The sequence below is a fragment of the Schistocerca gregaria genome, chromosome 10 (genome assembly GCF_023897955.1).
Source record: "Schistocerca gregaria isolate iqSchGreg1 chromosome 10, iqSchGreg1.2, whole genome shotgun sequence".
Lineage (NCBI taxonomy): Eukaryota > Metazoa > Arthropoda > Insecta > Orthoptera > Acrididae > Schistocerca > Schistocerca gregaria.
Window position 1 is genome coordinate 190,794,408 of NC_064929.1, and position 19,001 is coordinate 190,813,408.

Consider the following 19,001-nt stretch of genomic DNA (forward strand, 5'->3'; position numbering starts at 1 on the left):
AAAAGATGCCGTCAACCCGCCCTACACAGTTACATTTGCATAATGATGATTTACCGGTAGATGTGCGTGCGGATCTTCCGTTGTCCATATTCTGCAATTCTGTGTACTGGCATGTCCTTGGAGGTGGAAAAGAGCTTCGTCTGTCCACAGAATGGTCCGTGGCCAGTGATTGTCCACTTTCATGCGACTAACAAATTCCAGAGCGAACGTCGGTCTTCCTGGCAGGTCGGCGGGAAGCAACTCCCGAACATGTGTGATTTTGTATGGACAGCAACGCAGGATGTTCCCTAGAATTTTATGCCCCGTGCTCGCAGGAATGTCCAGCGCTCGGGCAATTTCCCGTGAACTGCATATTTGCACAGCACCACTCGAACACTTCTGCAATACTGTGGCCACATCTCCGACAGACGTCACATTTACTGCTTTCCTCCGAGACAATGCACTTCAAAAGAACCTGTCTTTTCGATTTTTGCAACCATTTTCTCGAGACCCTTAGCGTACATCGGGCGAATGCCCTTTTTCATAGCCTTGAGTGTCCGAATCTTCTGCAGCGCCACTGGCGCAGTCACCGTTCTTGAAAAAAAGGGCTTTACCAGCAGCGCGTAATCATGCAGTCACTTTGAGCGTCTCGACTCAAAGTGAGGAGCAGATGTGCGCCACGCGACTGTTGGTGTTTGCATATTCCGACGCTTACAGAGCTACCATCTATTGGTCAAATTTTTGGTACATTTTTTTAATTTGTTCCATGACGTTTCCCTCTGCGTCAATAATATGCTCCTCAAGTGTGACGTAATACTGCGCAGTGATTCTCTTTTCACAGCGTTTTGAAACTGTAACTTTAATTATGGACACCCTGTATGTAATTTAATTATCTGTCTCACTGATACAGTGGCTAGACAGTAGTGGAGTGGTTACAGAATAGATAAATTTCAAGTTTCGATAGCCGCCGGCAGTTATGTGCCCGATAAAAGAGTTACGTAATCGCTCCGCGCCGTTTTTACATTTTTCTTCCGATACTGCTGCTCGACACCGGGCTTTATAGGGCATTTGCATTCCTTTCGATACGAGGTTTCCTCTGACTTGCCTTTTCTGTAGTTCAGAGCATATTTAAGAATCATATAAGGCGACAGCTTTCATTATTTTATAATTTTCAATTTAATACCTATTTTGATTTATTTATAATTGTATTGTTTCACTTTCGGTCATAATAGTGCTCCTCAAACTCTTCGCAGAGACACCCGATCGCTTCTCTATGCTACACCAGTTTGTCACACAACTAAGCTCTACCGACGAGCTAGGCTTTCCCATCAAAATCTAGCAGTACATGAGAAAACTTGGCTGACGGCCAAGGTATTGGCCGTATGAGCCCAGTTAACAGTACTGCGTTGTGTGGACCCTCTGGATGGAATGCACTTACAGTTGGGAAGGGTGTCCTGCAGCTGATGTATGCTCTCCTGAGGCAAACTTGCTGTCAACTGCTGTAGCTGGTCCTTGAAATGCTGGATACTGGCCCTCGGACTGAGTTGACATCCGATTTGGTTCCACATACTTTCTATTGGGGGCAAATCTGGGGTCTTTCTGCTAACAAGAGTACCTCATCGTCACATAGACACTTCATAAAGGCACGTGACGTACACTATGTGATCAAAAGTATCCGGACTCCTGGCTGAAAATGACTTACAAGTTCGTGGCGCGCTCCATCGGTGATGCTGAAAGAATATGGTGTTGGCCCACCCTTAGCTTTGATGACAGCATACGTTTAATAAGGTGCTGGAAGGTTTCTTGGGGAATGGCAGCCCATTCTTCACGGAGTGCTGCACTGAGGAGAGGTATCGATGTCGGTCGGTGAGGCCTGGCACGATGTCGGCGCACCAAAACACTCCAAAGGTGTTCTACAGGATTCAGGTCAGGACTCTGTGCAGGCCAGTCCATTACATGGATGTTATTGTCGAGTAAGCACTCCGCCACAGGCCGCATTATGGTGATCGATCATGTTGAAAGACGCAATCGCCATCCCCGAATTGCTCTTCAACAGTGGGCGCTTGAAACATCATCGCAGGCCTGTGCTGTGATAGTGGCACGCAAAACAACAAGGCGTGCAAGCTCCCTCCATGAAAAACACGACCACACCACAACACCACCACCTCCGAATTTTACTATTGGCACTACACACGCTGGCAGATGAGGTTCACCTGGCATTCACCATACCCTCTCATTGGATCGCCAGATTGTGTACCGTGATTCGTCACTCTACATAACGTTTTTCCACTGTTCAATCGTTCGATGTTTACGCTGCTTACACCAAGCGAAGCATAGTTTGGCATTTACCGGCGTGATGTGTGGCTTATTAGCAGCCGCTCGACCATGAAATCCATATTTTCTGCCCTCCCGCCTAACTGTCATAGTACTTGCAGTGGATCCTGATGCAGTTTGGAATTCCTGTGTGATGATCTGAATAAATGTGTGCCTATTACACATTACGACCCTCTTCAACTGTCGGCGGTCTCTGTCAGTCAATAGACGAGGTTGGCTTGTACGCTTTTGTGCTGTTCGTGTCTCTTCACATCTCCACTTCACTATCACATCGGAAACAGTGGTCCTAGGGACGTTTAGGAATTTGGTAATCTCGCGTACAGACGTGTCCAATCACCTGACCACATTCGAAGTCGTTGGGTTCTGTGGAGAGCCCCATTCTGCTCTCTGACGATGTCTAAAGACTACTGAGGTCGCTGGTATGGCGTACCTGCCAGTAGGTGGCAGCAAAATGCACCTAATATGAAAAAGGTATGTTTTTGCGGTTGTCCAGATACTTCTGATCACATAGGGTATGTGGGAGAACACTGTGCTGCTAAAAAATGGCACCACGATACTGCAGCATGAGAGGCAACAGACGAGGACGCAGGATGTCCGTAAAGTACCATCGTGTCCCCAGACTTACCCTAATCACTGCCAGCCTAGTCATGATGTTCTACCCGATAGCTCCTTACACCATGACTCCAGAAGTAACTCCTCTCCAAAATAATGGAAGAATGGGACGTCTCGCCATGTCACCACCACACCCGGTTGCGACACCAATCAACACATGCTCTTTACACTGTAATTTTAACAGCAGCCTACCTATGGGACAGTAATTCCCTTGTCCGGCTCCTGCTAGTCCTAGAACAGTGGTGCTGGTTGACGCAGAATGAGTCTATTCTTGTTCTCTGATGGTAGGCGCAGATGTGAAGGGGCTACAATATGCCGGTGCAGAATATGGCGACGCTGTCTTATGGTGGTCAGAGATTCCTATGCAGTCCAGCCAATGCTACATCCGAATGGCTAACAAATCTGGAAGTTACACGACTCGCCCGGCTCACCAAATGGATACACTCTGCGATGTCCCTTTCAAGCTGCCAGTGGCTGATAACTCTGTCTCACCCAAAATCTAACGCTGTTGAAGCGTCCTTTTGTAACATATCAAGCCTGGTAACAACATAAAGCACGAACAGCACTTCGGTGGTCGTTCTACCTGCCACAGAGAATTGCAACCCTAATCAATTATACACTCGCCAATGATGTGGAAATACATTGAAAATCGATTATATCACGTCTTTTTCGTGAGGCGGTGTATTATGTCTGCGTAGTTATCGGCAATACAGAATAGTCGGATATCTCACGAGATATTCCTCAAGAGCTTACATTGAATGTCTTGAAAATTTCACAAGCCGTGACATTGTCACGAATAAAACATAAATTCCCTTTAATTTACGTCTATGGTCACAAACGTTTTGTTCGGTCTACAACGACAATCTTCAGATCTGTGTTTTATAAAAACAGTGTCTTGAAAATTATAAAACGACAGTTATGTAACCCATACTCAATTGACGACAGCAGTTTCACTTTAGAAATTGTTAGTGTTTCTCTCTTTAGAATTAGACTGAGTGAGTAGACATTCTTACTCCACTTGGTGCGGTCCCCCCCCCCCCCCTTTTTTTGAGTCGTCAGTCTTCTGACTGGCTCAGTGTCAACTTCTTCATCTCAGAGTACCACTTGCAGTCTAAGTACTCAATTATTTGCTGGATGTATTCGAATTTCTGACTTCCTCTACAGTTTTTACCCTCTACACCTCCCTTTAGTACTATGGAAGTCATCCCCTGATGTCTTAACAGGTGTCCCATTATCCTGTCCCTTCTCCTTGCCAGTGTTTTCCGAACATTTCTTCAATTCTGCGCAGAGCCTCCTCATTCCTTACCTTGTTCGTCCACCTAATTGTCAACATTCGTCTGTAGCACCAAGTCTCAAATGCTTCGATAGTCTTCTGTTCCGGTTTTTCCATGATCCATGTCTCACTACCCTACAATGCTGTGCTCCAAACGCACATTCTAAGGTATTTCTTCCTTAATTTAAGGCCTATGTCTGATACTAGTAGACTTATCTTGGCCAGGAATTCCCTCTTTGCCATAGCTAGTCTGCTTTTGATGTCCTCCTTGCTCCGTCCATCATTGGTTATTTTACTGCCTAGGTAGCAGAATTCCTTAACTTCATCTACTTCATGACCATCAATCCTGATGGTAAGTTTCTCGCTGTTCTCGTTTCTGCTGCGTCTCCTTACTTTCCTCTTTATTAGATTTATTCTCAATCCATATTCTGTACTCATCAGACTATTCATTCCATTCAGCAGATCATGTAATTTTTCTTCACTTTCACTCAGGATAGCAATGTCATCACTGAATCGTATCATTGACATCCTTTCGCCTTGAATTTCAGTTCCACTCCTCAACCTTTCTTTTGTTTCTATCATTGTTTCTTCGATGTACAGACTGAACAGTACGGACGAAAGACTACATCCCTGTCCTAAATCCTTTTTAATTCGAGCATTTCGTTCTTCGTCGCCCACTCTTATTATTTCCTTTTCGCTCTTGTACGTATTATGTATTACACCCTCCCCCCCCCCCCTCCCCGCCTCTCCCTGTAAGTCACTCATACTTTTCCGATACACAATCCATTAACACGTACACATCGATCGAAACTTTTTCACTGTTAACAGGGCAAAGATGATAAAAGGCTTCGGACACCTGCACATATCGTGTCGGACCTCCTCCGACCGGCGTGGTGGAGCAACTCGACAAGTCTTTGCAGGTCCACTGCAGCATTACTTAGCCACGCAGCCTCTATAGGCGTACATAATTGCCAAAGCGTTACCGGTGCAGGATTTTGTCCACGAACTGATGTCTCTATTATATCCTATAAATGATCAACGTGACTCATGTCGTGCGATCAGGTTGGGTAAAGCTTTCGATCGAATGGTTCAGAATGCGACATAGCGTGTTGTCATCCATAAAAGTTCCTTCGTCGCTCGGAAACGTGAAGTCCGTCAATGGTCTGAAAATGGTCTACAGGTAGCCGAACATAATGATCGATTCAGATAACGCACTCCGTTCCATGTAAACACAGCCCACACCACAATGTATGGCTCCAAGCACTATGAGACTTAACATACCATCAGTCCCCTAGACTTAGAACTACTTAAGTCTAAGTAACCTAAGGACATCACACACATCCATGCCCGAGGCAGGATTCGAACCTGTGACCGTAGCAGCCGCGCGGTTCCGGACTGGAGAGTCTAGAAACGCTCGCCGCAGCGGCCGGCCAACCATTATGGAGCCACAGCCAGCTAGCACAGTGCCATGTTGACAACTTGGGTGCATGGCGTGGTGACGTTCTGCGCCCCACTCGGACCCTACCGTCTGGTCTGACCAACTGACATCGGGACTCCTCTGACCAGGCAACGCTTTTCTAGTAGTCTACGGTCATGAGCCCAGGAAAGGCCCTGCAGGCGATGTCGTGCTGTTAGCAAAGGCACTAGCGTCGATCGGATACGTTCATCGTACGTCCCACATCGACTTCTGCGGTTATTTCACGCAGTGTTGCTTGTCTGTTAGCACCGACAAGTCTACGCAAATGCCGCTGCTCTCGGTCGTGATAGAAATGACTGAAATTTGTTATTCTCTGCAGACTCTTGACACTGGTCATCTAGATATACTTAATTCCCTAACGATTTCTGATTTGGAAAACAAGCATCTAGTTCCAATTAACATCAGAGTTCGAAGTCCGAACTCTGTCGTGCGGACATAATCACGTCGGGCATCTCTCCGCATGAATCACCTGATTGCAACTGAAAGCTCCGCCAGTGCACTGCCCTTTTATCCGCTGCGTACGCGATACTACCGCCATCCATATATGTGCTTATCGCTACACTATGACTTTTGCCATTTCAGTGTATGCAGGCGTTTGAAATCCGCAGGCATGAGGAATTTCCACGCTCCGCGACAATAGTTTTCCGTTGAGGCAGTGCAGAGATCGCTGGCTGTGTCTGGCAAAGCACCTGGTTGCGCGGGTGCTACTGCACGTCTCATTGCGTGAGACAGCGTCCGCAAGATACAGACAACTGCCTCCCACCGCAAAAAGCTACCCGACGAGGAGAACGAGCTCAAGTTTGAAATCCGAGCAGACGCACGCAGTACAACTTGATGCAACATCATCGTAGCAAACTCCACATCTATTCATAAGTTTTGTTAACGTCATACAGGGTATCCAGCGGAGGAGTGTCCGATTTCAAAATTAAATATCTCGAAAACTCAGGTCCATAGACGAGTGCAACAAACGGTATGTTTATTGTCAAAGTTGTAAGACCTTTTATAAAAGTTAAAAGTTTCGTGTTTAGTGTTGTTACCAGGCTTTTTGATAGGTACAGAAGGATATGTCAACAGCGTTAGATCTTGGGTGAGACAGAGTTATCAGCCACTGACAGTTTGAAAGGGGCATCACTGATGTCTCCATTTGGCGAGCCGGTCGAGTCGTGTAACTTTCAGATTTGTGAGCCATTTGGATGTAGCATTGGCTCATTGATGGACTGCATAGGAATGGGAGGGCAGCTGTACTCGATATCAAGGTTCCGGTCGACAATCTCTGACCACCGAAAGACAGGGTCGCCATATTCTGCACTGGGCATATTGTAACCCCTTCACAAAAAATCAAATGGCTCTGAGCACTGTGGTCATCAGTCCCCTAGAACTTAGAACTACTTAAACCTAACTAACGTAAGGACATCACACACATCCATGCCCGAGGCAGGATTAGAACCTGCGACCGTAGCGGTCGCGCGGTTCCAGACTGTAGCGCCTAGAACCGCTCTGCCACCCCAGCCGGCTGAACCCCTTCACATTTGCACTTTCCATCAGAGAATAAGAATGGACTCATTCTGTGTCAACCCGCACTTTTGTTCGTAGACTAACAAATGCCGCTGCATACTGAGGAGTGCACGGACGTGACGCAAACGAACAATGAAATTTTCCATCCTGTAGCGTCTCAGTGAAAATGTATTCAGATGCCACACAGAATTGATGGCAGTAAGGTGGCAAGGTTCTGGGATACAGCGTCTTTTAATGTGTCCCACGAAAGGTAGTCACAAGGAGTCGGATGGGGCGAATATGGTGGCCAGTCCATTCCCACGCCAGTAAATTTGTTATAAATGAAGGCAACGACTATTGCAAAAATGGATCCAAGCACTATGGGACTTAACATCTGAGGGCATCAGTGCCCTAGAAGTTAGAAATACTTAAACCTAACTAAACTATGGACATCCCACACATCCATGCCCGAGGCAGGACTCGAACCTGTGACCATAGCACCAGAGCGGTTCCAGACAGAAGCACCTAGAACCGCTCGGCCACAACAGCCAGCAATTGGTACCATGCGGGCACACAGACTTTGCCAGAAAGGTGAAGTAAGGCTGCTACACTAAATGGGGATTATGTCGAACAATGAAGTTTTTTTGCCAACAGGATGGGAAATAATATCGTGCATTGGAAAAAAATGGTTGAAATGGCTGTGAGCACTATGGGACTTAACTTCGGAGGTCATCAGTCCCCTAGAACTTAGAACTACTTAATCCTAACTAACCTAAGGACAACACACACATCCATGCCCGAGGCAGGATTCGAACCTGTGACTATAGCAGTCGTGCGATTCCAGACTCTAGCACCTAGAACCGCTCGGCTACTGCGGTCGGCCGAGTATTGGAAGAAAACCAACTAATTTCAGAAAAAAAGTATTGCATTACCTATTATCCGGAAAGAAATAGTGTGGGGGTTTGGTGATAACATGGAGATTAAATGAGGAGAAGAGGAGAAGAAAATGGAGAGAGGAGAGCAGGAAATGGATAGACTGAGAGGAAAGGAGGAGATGGACAGGGGGGGGGAAGAAGGTCAAATAGAAGACTGTAATAAATAAATACTCAGGCAATGCTGGGTACTCAGTCTGTAAATAAAGTGTTATTGAAACTCCCTGACAATATTCCATGTGCTTACTGCGAACAGGCATGTCGTTTACAGCGATATGAGGATTATACCCCTATTTTTATTTAGATCATTTATTTGAAGAGATTTCTATTTTGCTGCTCCCTGTACGCGGTAGTATGGGGTACTGAATATTGTTCACAGAACGATCTTGTACAGATCTACTGGAGTAAAACACCAAAAATTCAAAAACAAACATATTTTCAGTCGGCAATATAAAAGGAAGCTCGGGTACAATGGAGAGAGAAATAAACGGACCGGAGTAGACAGCGAAACAGAATTCGAAATAATTTCAAACGCGACGTAGCTTAGATATTTATTCGTGGCTAAACACGAGTTCGCCTGGGCGCGCGCAAGCGATTGTGATGTTCCCGTCTTGCGAACAATGAGCCGCGCGGCGCGCGCGAAACGTTCGCTCCATTTGCGCTGAATGGCAATCGATGCGCCCGCAGCGGAGACAGTTGCCGACGGCGGCCGCGGCGCGGCGCTCGCGTCGCTTCCGCTAGGGTGCGCTGCCGGCGTTAAATCCGGCGCAGCTGACGACGGCGCGCGGCGTGCCGACCGAAACGTTTATTGTTATTTGCTGTGAAATAATCGCTCGCGCTCGGAGGCGGCGCATTGTGGGGGGCGGCTGCGGGGGCGGCGGACCGGAAAATCAGCTTAGCATGCAGATCCCCGCGGCCGGTGTTTCTATCGTGCCATCCTCTGCTCTCTCCTCTTCCTCTCCATCTTCTCTCTAACACTTCCGCTCCACTCTGTCTGCCTCATTCTCTCGTAGCATCCAAACTGGAAGTTCTCAAAACACATCTTTTTCCTCTTTGGCACACCACAGTCTGTTGAAAATTACATCAGAATTGACACTACGGCAGGTACACAGAGAGACCCAGATCTCACTTGCAATATCCTTCACAGAACACAATCCTAATTTTTGCATTTCATTCAACTTGATCAAATTTTTAAAAAAATGTTCGATAAAAATGATGAAATAAGCATCAGTGCCTTCTGGAAGAGCTTACGAAAATGTATTTCCTGACAACATTACCGAAAATTCTGATCCTTCTGTAGAGAGTGCATTGTTTTGTGTGAGTGGGGAGCCAACCCTCTACACTAGCCCCCAAGCTGAAAGACCAATAGCATTACTTTTGGATTCCCATCTTATAGGCATTGCCTTCTCAATGGCTGCGCATTATAATGGCCATTATATTACAATTCTTTCCTTATATGTCCATGTATTACGAAGAATTCGATTACTACTTCATAGTTTAGACGGCACTTAAACTAGTTTGGAAGAGAAACTGCATTGCACGTGCAGGTAAATAGTACTTATCTTGCAAAGTTGATCTGGGCTGCTTCCTTTGTTCTTGTCTAAACTATTGAGAAGATTTTGTCCAGTGTTCTTTTAAATAACATGTTGCATGTTCTTTCAACATTTATACTTACATAAACACGCTGCTTCAAAAGTACATTGTGCAACACCATATGAAGAATGTAGTCGGCCCGAGTACAACCTGTATCAAACTCTATGCAAGCTGGTCCCACTCTGACACTATCTGATACATTCCTGTCAAACCCTGAGGCAACTGTACCACTATCTCACACTATCTTAATACTATCTGGCGCCAAAATATTCTATATGTATTTCAGTACCTGGTTTCAGAACCTCCAAGAACAGGAAATAGTTACGTTAAAATAAATTTGATCTTAATTGAAACAGTTTTTCAGTTTTAATTTATCACAGATGAACAAAAACTGCTAGCCTTCGAGAGAAAGTTATTAAGGAATTGCCCCCAAGTGGATACCCAACACAGGGCTGGAAGATATTAAAAATCCTCGCAAGGCGATACTGTCTGGAAAGTGTAGAAAATGGTACTGATGTGGGCTGAACACCTGATTAAGATGAAAGAGGAAAGAGCGCCGCGAGAAGCATTTTTCTGGATACGTGGAGGGCAGAAGCGCCGAAGAAGACCACAGAGACGATGGAAGGATGAAGTCAACAGAAATACGAGGCAATTGGCCTGTGGAAGGATGAATGGTCCGCCAAAGCCAGGAACAGAAATGGCTGGCACAGAAATGTAGCAGACGACTGTGGCCTCCCCGGCAAAAGAGATAATTAAGAGAAGACAACCGAATACTCAGCAAGTAGAATACTTTTTTTGCTACTGATTTAGGGGAACATATTACGAGAATTAAATCTTTCTCTCCAAACTAGGAATCGGTCAGAGATATTTAAGTTAAACATGGAGTGTGATTCTCTGCTAGCACGTCCAAATCTCAATTGTCCCCCTTGCAGTTCCACTGCGAGAAGCAGAGTGTGCCGGCCGTTGTCGCCGAGCGGTTCTAGGGGCTTCAGTCCGGAACCGCACTGCTGCTAAGGTCGCAGGTTCGAATCCTGCCTCGAGCATGGATGTGTGTGATGTCCTTAGGTTAGTTAGGTTTAAGTAGTTCTCAGTCTAGCGGACTGATGACCTCAGATGTTGAGTCCCATAGTGCTCAGAGCCATTTGAACCATTTGAAGCAGAGTGCCAACTCTGTAAATGACCTGTTACAGCATTTTCTGAGAGAACTTGCTACTTATTTGTAATATAATGAAAAATTTAATCCTGCGAGTTAATACGAGGAACGTTATGTTATCGGTTTGGGAGAAAGAAGAAGAGTTATTCAAAATACACTACCTCCATGTTCAAACAAATTTTGGGCTTGCAGCCGGTCGTCGATCAATACTTCGCACGATATGTCAACTGGGCACCTGCCAGTCATTTTCAGGTGAGCCGTTGCAGACTGGCGAAAACGTCCTCCGTTCCGCAATATATAGCGTACTGTAAGTATTCTGTGCATGCGTCGAAAACTTGATCGTTGAACCACACAGCCCGCCGGCAGCGCCCTCGCTGTTGGAATAGCGTTGCTGTTTGCCACGGCCGTCGACGCACTCTGTCGTCTTCAATTTGAGCAAATCGTGGAGATGATGGGATTCCATGCACTGTCCAGCTGGTAGCGCCTGTCACGGTTTAACAGATTTTCCGTCAGTCGTATTTGTACGGATTCTTTAATGATGGAGTCCCAGAAAGACGTTGCTGTGGACAAAATCATTGTTTTCTCATACTCCATTGAGTGCCCAGTAGAAATACAATGTTCAGCAATAGCGGACTTGCTTGGCTGCAAAAGGCGGGTGTAACGTTGATGTTCAGTGCAGCGTTCTTTCACGGTGCATGTGGTTTGACCTATGTAAGCCATACTACATTGGCACGGTATCTTGTAAATTGCGGCCTTTCGTAGTAACAGACTGTCCTTACTGATCCCGCTATCACAGCACAGGCCTACTACACTGATGTTTTAAGCACCTTCTTGCTTCCCACTGTTGAAGAGCAATTCGGGGATGACGATTGCATCTTTCAACACGATCGAGTACCTGTCCATAGTGCACAGCCTGTGGCGGAGTGGTTACATCACAGTTACATCCCTGTAATGCACTGTCCTGCTCAGATTCCTGACCTGAATCCTACAGAACACCTTTGGGGTGTTTTGGAGCACCGACTTCGTCCCAGGCCTCACCGACCGACATCGACACCTCTCCTCAGTGCAGCACTCCGTTAAGAAACGGCTGCGATTGCCTGATTGAACGTATGCCTTCGAGATTGGAAGCTGTCATCAAGGCTAAGGGTGAGCCAACACTAGCATTACCGATTAAGGGCTCCACGAACGTATAAGTGATTTTCAGCCAGGTGTCCGGATACTTTTGACCACATAGTGCGCTGTCAATGGGAGGGTGTTGTCGTTGTGTAACTATATCAGCACAGAAGTTGGTGTGATGAATGGCAGAACTCTAAACAAAGAAAAATGAAAGTTAATGCAGATGAGTAAAGAAAACCAAACACGTAATGTTCGAATACAGGGTTAGTAGTGTCCTGTCTGACACAGTCAGTTCGTTTAAATATTTGGGCCTAACGTTGCAAACGATTTGAAATGGATGGCTTGTAATAGGGAAGACGAATGGTTGTCTTTGGATCAGTGGGAGAATTTTAGGAAAGTGTGGGTCATCTGTAAAGAAGATAGCGTATAGAACACTTGTGCTGCCGATTCTTGACTACTGTTCGAGCCTTTGGGACTCCCCACATCAAATTAAAGGAAGACATTGAAGCAATTCAGAGGCGGGCTGCTAGATTTGTTAGCGGTAGGTTCGATCAACAGGCAAGTTTTACGGAGATGATTCGCGATCTGAAATGGGAATATGTGGAGGGAAGGCGACACCCTCTCCGAGGAACACTATTCAAAAAATTTAGAGAATCGGCATTTGAAGAACTATTGTACTGCCGGCAAGGTACTTTTCTCGTAAGGACCTCGAAGAAAAGATGAATTAGGTTTAATACGGAGGCATATAGAGAGTCGTTTTTCCCTTTCTCTATTTGCGAGTGTAACAGGAAAGGAATTGACTTGTTGTAGTAACACAAAGTACCTTCTGCAACGCACCACACGGTGGCCCTCGGAGTATGTATGTACATGAAGTTCCGCCGTGCTGAGGTATTGCCAGCACACTCGCCTTTTCTTGATCAGCTTTCTGCTGCCGCATTCTATACCGGCGACAGGCTGTGTACTACTCAACCAGACCGGGGAATACGCATCTGGACTACCGGCAGCTTCTGTTACACAACGGCAAATGCTGACGCTGTGTTCTCGCGTTGGTTATGCAAGACCCTCACAAGGCTCGCTCTTTACTGCTCTCACGCTCTTCTCAAGGAATAGTGGCCGTTCTTTTGGGCTCCAAGCTATGCATTTTACATGTGCGCTTCGGCCAGCTATGATCATGGACCACGTAGAGCAGTTAGAACTTTTCTCCGTTACTAGCGAATCAGGCAATGCTCCGTGATTCCTAAATATGTATAGGAATTGCATACACGTCCTAATCTCCTTTTCCCCCCTTACCCTGTTCATTTCTTCCTCCTCTTCTCTTCGTTCCACCCTGTCTCTGATCGTCACCTCCTCTCCCTTTCTCAGTCCCTTTTCCCTTTCCCTGCCCATCCTCTCCTTCCCCCTGCATCTATTTTCTCCCGTACGCCCCTTTGTCCATCTCCATCACTTTGAGCCTATCGCGTGAAAATTTGAGGTAAATACACTACTGGCCATTAAAATTGCTACACCAACAAGAAATTCAGATGATAAACGGGTTTTCATTGGACAAATATATTATACTATAACTGACATTTGATTTCATTTTCACGCCATTTGGATGCATAGGTCCTGAGAAATCAGTACCCACAACAACCGCCTCTGGCCGTAATAACGGCCTCGATGCGCCAGATCATTGAGTCAAACAGGGCTTGGATGGCGTGTACAGGTACAGCTGCCCATGCAGCTTCAAACGATACCACAGTTCATCAAGAGTACTAACTGGCGTATTGTGACGAGCCAGTTGCTCGGCCACCATTGACCAGACGTTTTCAGTTGGTGACAGATCTGGAAAATGTGCTGGACAGGGAAGCAGGCGAATATTTTCTGTATCCAGAAAGGCCCGTACAGAACCTGCAACATGCGGTCGTGCATTATCCTGCAGAAATGAAGGATTTTGCAGAGATCGAATTAAGGGTAGAGCCACGAGTCGTAACACATCTGAAATGTAACGTACACTGTTCAAAGTGCCGTCAATGCGAACAAGAGGTGGCCGAGACGTGTAACCAATGGCACCCCATACCATCACGCCGGGTGATACGCGAGTATGGCGATGACGAATACACGCATCCAATGTGCGTTCACTTCGATGTCGCCAAACAGGGATGCTACCATCATGATGCTGTAAACGGAACCTGGATTCATCCGAAAAAATGACGTTTTGCCATTCGTGCACCCAGGTTCGTCGTTGAGTACACCATCGGAGTCGCTCCTGTGTGTGATGCAGCGTCAAGGGTAACCGCAGCCATGGTCTCCGAACTGATAGTCCATGCTGCTGCAAACGTCGTCCAACTGTTCGTGCAGATGGTTGTTGTCCTGCATACGTCCCCATCTGTTGACTCAGTGATCGAGACGTGGCTGCACGATCCGTTACAGCCGTGCGGATAAGATGCCTGTCATCTCGTCTGCTGGTCATACGAGGCCGTTGGGATCCAGCACAGCGTTCCGTATTACCCTCCTGAACCCACCGATTCCATATTCTGCTAACAGTCATTGGATCTCGACCACTGAAAACAGCAATGTCGCGATACGATAAACCGCAATCGCGGTAGGCTACAATCCGACCTTTATCAAAGTCGCAAACGTGTTGGTACGCATTTCTCCTCCTTACACGAGGCATCACAACAACGTTTCACCAGGCAACGCCGGTCAACTGCTGTTTGTGTATGAGAAATCGGTTGGAAACTTTCCTCATGTCAGCACGTTGTAGGTGTCGCCACCGGCGCCAACTTTTTGTGAATGCTCTCGGAAAAGCTAATCATTTGCATATCACAGCATCTTCTTCCTGTCTGTTAAATTTCGCGTCTGTAGCACGTCATCTTCGTGGTGTAGCAATTTTAATGGCCAGTAGTGTATGTGAAGATCGTTTCGAGATTCTTGGTAACATTTGCCGTTTATACATGACCTGTATTTTTGTATATTATACAAAATGATCCAACGGCTTTGCCGCAGTGATAACACCGGTTCCCGTTAGATCACCGAAGTTAAGCGCTGTCGGGCTGGGGTAGCACTGGGATGGGTGACCATCCGGTTTACCGAGCGCTGTTGGCAAGCGGAGTGCACTGAGCTCTTGTGAGGAAACCTGAGGGGCTACTTGATCGATAAGTAGCGGCTTCGGTCTTGTAAACTGACATACAGCCGAGAGAGCGGTGTGCGACCATATGCTGCTCCATATCAGGACGCCTGTGGTTGAGGATAACATGGCGGTCGTCGGTTCCCTTGAGCCTTCTTGGCCTGTACTGGAGGAGTTTAGCTTATATACCCTGTGGTGACAAAAGTCGTAGGAGACCTCCTAATATCGTGTCGGATCTCCTTTTGGCTGGCGTTCTGCAGCAACTTGGTATAGCAGGGACTCAACAAGTCGTAGGACATCCCCTGCAGAAATATTGAGCCAAACTGCGTCTATAGCTGTCCATGATAGCGAAAATGTTACCGGTGCAGGATTTTATACACGAACTCACCTCTCGATCATGTCCCATAAATGTTGCATGGGAATCACGTTGGGCGATCTGGGTGGACAAATCATTCACTTTAACTGTCCAGAATGTTCTTCAAACCAGCAGCGAACAGTTTTGACCCAGTGACATGGTGCACTGACATCCATAAAAATTCTATCGTTGTTTGGGTACGTGAAGTCCGTGCATGTCTAATAAGTCTTGAGGTAGTCGAACATAACCAGTTCCAGTCAGTAATCGACTCTGTTGGACGAGAGGACCCACACTGATTTCTGCGATCATACCACGAAGTATTGCTTTTCTGTTAGCACTGACAAACTCGACGCAAACGCCGCTGCTCTCGGTCGTTAACTGAAGGCCGTCGGCAACTGCGTTGTACTTGGTGAGAGGTAACACCTGAAATTTGGTATTGTCGGCACGCCCTTAACTCTGCGAATCTAGGAATATTGAATTCCCTAACGATTTCTGAAATGAAACGTCCCATGCTCCAACTACCATTCCGCGTTCAGAGTCTGTTAATTCCTGTCCTGCGGCCATAATTTCCACATGAATCACCTGAGTACAAGTAACGGCTCCGCCAATGATCTGTACTTTCCTTCATTGTATACTTGATATTACCGCCAACTGTATAACTGCATATCGCTATCCCACGACTTGTGACCTTTATTTATACGAAAGACATACAGCGTCTGTACGCGTGAATGTTCATTAGAGTATCTGGTAAAAATCTGAAGTAGATTGGTCCAGAACTCTTCGATGTTTTTGGTAACAGTAGTTCCCCTTTATATATTAAACATGTATTTCTCTATATTAAAAAGATGTTGCCTATATCTGTCTCACATTAGAGTATCACGCTATAATGTGAAATAAATTGGTCAATAACATTCAGATAATTTTGGTGACGTCGTTTCCTCTTTATATGAATGGCTTATTTCAATAGTGGTACAAGTCTATTTTTGTTCATTCTCAGATACAGAGTCCTAAAGTTAAATGCGCCCTGAAAAATCTGCAGTTGAGATACCAGAAATATTCAAGTATGTGTACTTCAGTATTTCTGGTATCTCATCTCCAGATTTTTCAGCGCTCATTTAACTTTAGGACTCTGTATCTCAGAATGAACTGAAACGTCCCCTTAGAAAAATTATAAATGACTGTGCTGGTAAACTACCTTATTTGATTTTCAAACAGCTGAGCAAATCTGAACGCACTCAGGCATTTCTCTCTTTACTTATTCTGATCATCAATAAACTGACACACAATATTTTTAGCGCAACGCAATCTGACTTTCAATAACCCCTACAAAAGAATGGCCCTGACTAACAATAAATAACCCATACCTTTCATGAATCACTAACCTCACAAAAATCGTCGTTACTCGAACTACTGCAATACAGCGAGCGCCAATACTGTCAGCTAAATAAAAGATTCTAATTACTGAAGGCACTAACTACTGATAGGAATAGTTAGCAAATGAAAGATTTTGATAGAGAACAAACAATGCATTTACCTTAATAATGTTCAAAAGTCATCACACATATATCTATCAATTCATGACATCCATCTTTACAAATTTCCTTTTTCTGATGGACACACCTCATATCGTTCGCTTATAGTAACCTCTCAAAACTCTGGCATCTCTCCATACACATCCACCACTGCTGTCGGCTCACCTCCAACAGTACAAAGTTTCGCACTGTTCACATCCAACTGCCCAACACTACAATAGCGAATATCCAACAATGAAAACCAGCCATAGACTACACGCAACACAGTCAGTGATTTTCATACAGAGCGCTACGTGGTGTTACCAACATAAAAACCTAAACAGCCTTCTTACAGAACAAAAATGGACTTGTACCACTATTGAAATAGCCCTTCATATATGACATATGTATTTATATATACAGCCTTTGTAAGCTCGCTCCATAGATAATATAAAAATACTCGCGCATTTGAAAGCAACTTGTGTCAAAATTTCAAAGCAATCGACGACGAACCTTCAGAGAATATATATATTTGTGTGTGTGTTTTCCAGACCTCCTTCGAAACTACTGGACCTATTTCAAAGAGACCTGGCGTACGTATCACGTATTGTCATGCAACAATTGCTGTGGGATAAGAACGACCTACCCATCATAGTTCAGGAGATATGACGCCTTAAACACTGAGAAGTGTGAAAAACTGCCGTAAAATGCATAACGTCTAAGTTTATTACTTATATGCTACTAACTCTATTCACAGGAAATTTCGGAGACAGTCTCCAGATATGTCGCTACATCCACCTACAATGTTATATCATGGTCCTACACATAATTCAGCAGATATTACGTCATGAACATTGAGATGTGTGAAAAACTGCTGCATTCTGCATGGCGTTCAAATTTATTAGTCATTTGCAACACATTTTTCACTCAGTATCCACATATGCTTCTGAATGTGCATACAAAATTATATCATAGTACCACACACAGTTCAGGACATAAGGGGTCATAAACACTGAGAAGCGAGAAAAAAATGCCGCATCATGCATGAAGTTTCAACACATTTATTCTTTATTACTAAGACACTCATACATTCGACTGAATGTAAGGAAGTCTCTGATACTTGGCAGCGCCTTCAACAGATTCTAGTTGCGAAGTGCAAACGATTGTACTCGAAAATAATCGCTGTCATAGAGAGCTATGAAGAGGCATTGCCATAGAGACGTTTACAAAATCGCTTTTGTAGACAAGCGGAGCAGCTGCACGCAGCCTACAAAAACTGTCCGGGATCACCACACACCGAATCAACTGCGTAATTGCAAACGTGTAACCACAAATACGCGGAAATTAAATTTTTTCGATATTACATTACAAATCAGTTCGGTTTGGCAAAATTAATACCCTGGCGGTTTTGTCAGCTAGCTTGCTTATAAATCTTGACATCTGCCCATGTTGACGGATTTATGGCATTACTTTCACCATTTCAATTTTTTTTAGCATCTACTGGAATAACTGAAATCGACGAAAATATGTTTTGAAAGCATATTTTCGTGTCGTTTAGGTGAAGTGTACACCAGAGCAAGTAAACTATTTCAAAATTTTAAACACGGCTGAAGCAGCAACTGTTGAAAATCTTCACAGTAAATGATAAAACTCAAACAGTTGCAGGATAAAGATTTATTGAAATCCTTGACCATAGTTTCAGTGAATCTAAATATACCTTCACCAGAAGCAAAAATACCTGAACAGGGAGACACCTTCATTAGCAGAAAACTTAGCAACATAACTAAGATAAAAGAAAACAAACACTTATAGCTTTAAGTACCGTGGAAACTACCAAAGTATTACAAGCAAAGAAACCACTAGTCACCTGCAAAAATCACATCCTGCAGTGGAGGTGCGTAAACCCAACGAGCCAAAGGCGTCGTCAGTAGTTAAAATTAAAATACCACCTCCATGTGTACAGCATAATTATGATGGTCGATGCTAACACCGCATACTATCAGTACTTAGGCTGTGAACTAGCGTGAAGAAGGTGTGGAAGCCGTAGGGCAGACAGTTTCACCGAA

The 19,001-nt window shown here is 45.1% G+C and overlaps 1 protein-coding gene and 1 pseudogene across 1 annotated transcript in view; both read left to right on the plus strand.

Annotated features, from left to right (window-relative positions):
* LOC126293234 (homeobox protein rough-like) overlaps window positions 1-19,001 on the plus strand; it is a 360,457-nt gene that overhangs the window by 56,977 nt on the left and 284,479 nt on the right. The gene's annotated exons all lie outside the window — the stretch shown is intronic.
* Window positions 14,930-15,047, plus strand: LOC126293870 (5S ribosomal RNA; annotated as a pseudogene).